The 2160-nt window shown below is 39.2% G+C and overlaps 1 protein-coding gene across 2 annotated transcripts in view; it reads right to left on the reverse strand.

Moving 5' to 3' along the window:
* CPEB4 (cytoplasmic polyadenylation element binding protein 4) overlaps nucleotides 1-2160 on the reverse strand; it is an 80590-nt gene that overhangs the window by 75715 nt on the left and 2715 nt on the right. The window lies entirely within an intron of this gene.

Consider the following 2160-nt stretch of genomic DNA (forward strand, 5'->3'; position numbering starts at 1 on the left):
AAGACAGGTTCACTTTAACCTGAACATGTTCAAGCAGACGCTATTAATGTTTAATGGATGGTCAAAAATAACCACATCTAATAAGCTGAATTGCGCGAGTATGATAACTACTCTATTTGAACTGTACCTGGTACACACATACTACAATAACATGGCAAAGGTCATTTCAACTGGAATGTATGTAGATGGCAGAACATTTTGTATTGTTTAGAAAAAAAGAATATTAATGGGTTTGAATAATCACATACTCCACTGTATTTTTTGCAGCAAAGCTGAAGACTTGCATTACCTATAGGTATGCGTCACTGGTGTACCACCCCGAGGATATAGTCCTAACAGCTGACTAGAAGATGGCAAATAACTCCCCTACTTGGCAACTACTAGGCCAAGTCTCAGTCACACGAGCAGTATGATGATTCTTCACAGCCAACAGTGCCTTGCATCCATGAAAACAGCTTCCTACCCTTACCTCGACACTAACTGCAGGCTGTAATGCACACAAAGTATGGATCAATGCCTCATTATGTCCCAGGAATACACCTCTATGCGGTGCTTGTGATGCACTGCTACAATGGCCCATGTTTTGGGGGAGATGTAGCTTCCGTTCACCTCAAAACTGTATAGAATGTATTGCCCATAACAACCAGATCATCATCTACCCATGTACAATGTAAAGTGGGTTAATAAAAACATAAAAAGGAACGAGTTGGTTGAAATTCTAGAAGCAAAAAAATACTTTGCATCATAAGGCCCCATATAACTGATATGTCAGTGATACAAAAGCATCATTATTTCATCACTGCTAGTAATAACCTATAAAACACATTATACTAACAGAATTCTCTTGATTTCAAATCGATGGAAAAAAATAAAAGAAATACCAAACATTCTTTTTCATCAACAAAGCAAAGAACCATGTTCTATATAAAACATAAAAAGGATGCAAAATAAGAATTCTTAATTGCATTTGAGATGACCTGTACATATTAGCTACTATGTAATAAAATATATAATAAGCCGAGAGCTGGTAATGGTTTTGATTGGTCATCTTCATAATTGAGCAAGCAGTAATATTAAACAGCACAAAATTGTTTTCTGTAAAATAATGATGTGCTTAGTTAAAAAAAAAAAAAATCTATCCTATTGGGAGAAAAGCTGTCTACGAATTCGATTGTGCAAATAAATAAAAAATGATTAGTAACTTTTTACATATGCCTAGGTATGGGTCACTGCCAAGAGCTGATGCGATATCTGCAATGCACAAGCCCATCGTCAAACAGCACAACTGCTGAGCAATGGGCAAGTGTTATAGCTCTGCTGCAATATTTCAAGGTCAAGCATTACGCAACCATTCACGTTAACAAGATCTGAGAAACAGGAGGCCAACCCAAACAGCACAGTGAGAGGCTTTTGTGAAAGCAATGCATTCCTGCAAAAGAAATATGACGTGTCTGACAAGTGACATGGGCTGCATCGGCATTTTGTATAGGTATACTCGGTTATTTTATCCTAAAAGAACAATGATATACATATAGGATTGCAGAATAGGCCACCCAACATCCTATCACTCAATGACAAGCAGTCTGATCTGACAGATATGGACCATCTTGGCAGGTGCTGGCCAGGTATTCAAAAGGCCAACAGTGCAAGAAACAATGACAGGTACAAAGTGTAAAGACCCATAGCAATCAATTATTTCATCTTTCAGTAGTATAGTGCAAAAGGATAATGACAGATTATTTCTGTTTGGATACAATGGGTTAGTGTATATTGCTTTTTGCCTTACGATTTAGGGGTGATTGAAATCTAAGGCATATATATGTTTTAGCTACCGAGCACTGAGCAGCCTTTCCACCTTATGGCACCCTATATCATCTCTAGCTCCCATTTCAGCAAGCCTGTGTGCACCAGGGTTGGCCATAGAGGTTAACGGTCATGTTGGGTAAATACGCACAGAGCTAGGTATGGGCCCAGCCATTATTCTCTAACACTGGATGTAGTACACGCTACAGGGGAATGGGCACCACAAGATGCAAAGGTTGTCCGCAGCTGGGTAAGGCACACGAATCCTCCATATTCTGAATCTGAGGCCTGGTATGCAATGCTTTTTTTTGGGGGGGGGGGGTAGGGGGGGAAAATGGAAAATTAAAACAGGGTTTT

The sequence above is a fragment of the Nanorana parkeri genome, unplaced genomic scaffold (genome assembly GCF_000935625.1).
Source record: "Nanorana parkeri isolate BGI_ZX_2015 unplaced genomic scaffold, ASM93562v1 scaffold2318, whole genome shotgun sequence".
NCBI lineage: Eukaryota > Metazoa > Chordata > Amphibia > Anura > Dicroglossidae > Nanorana > Nanorana parkeri.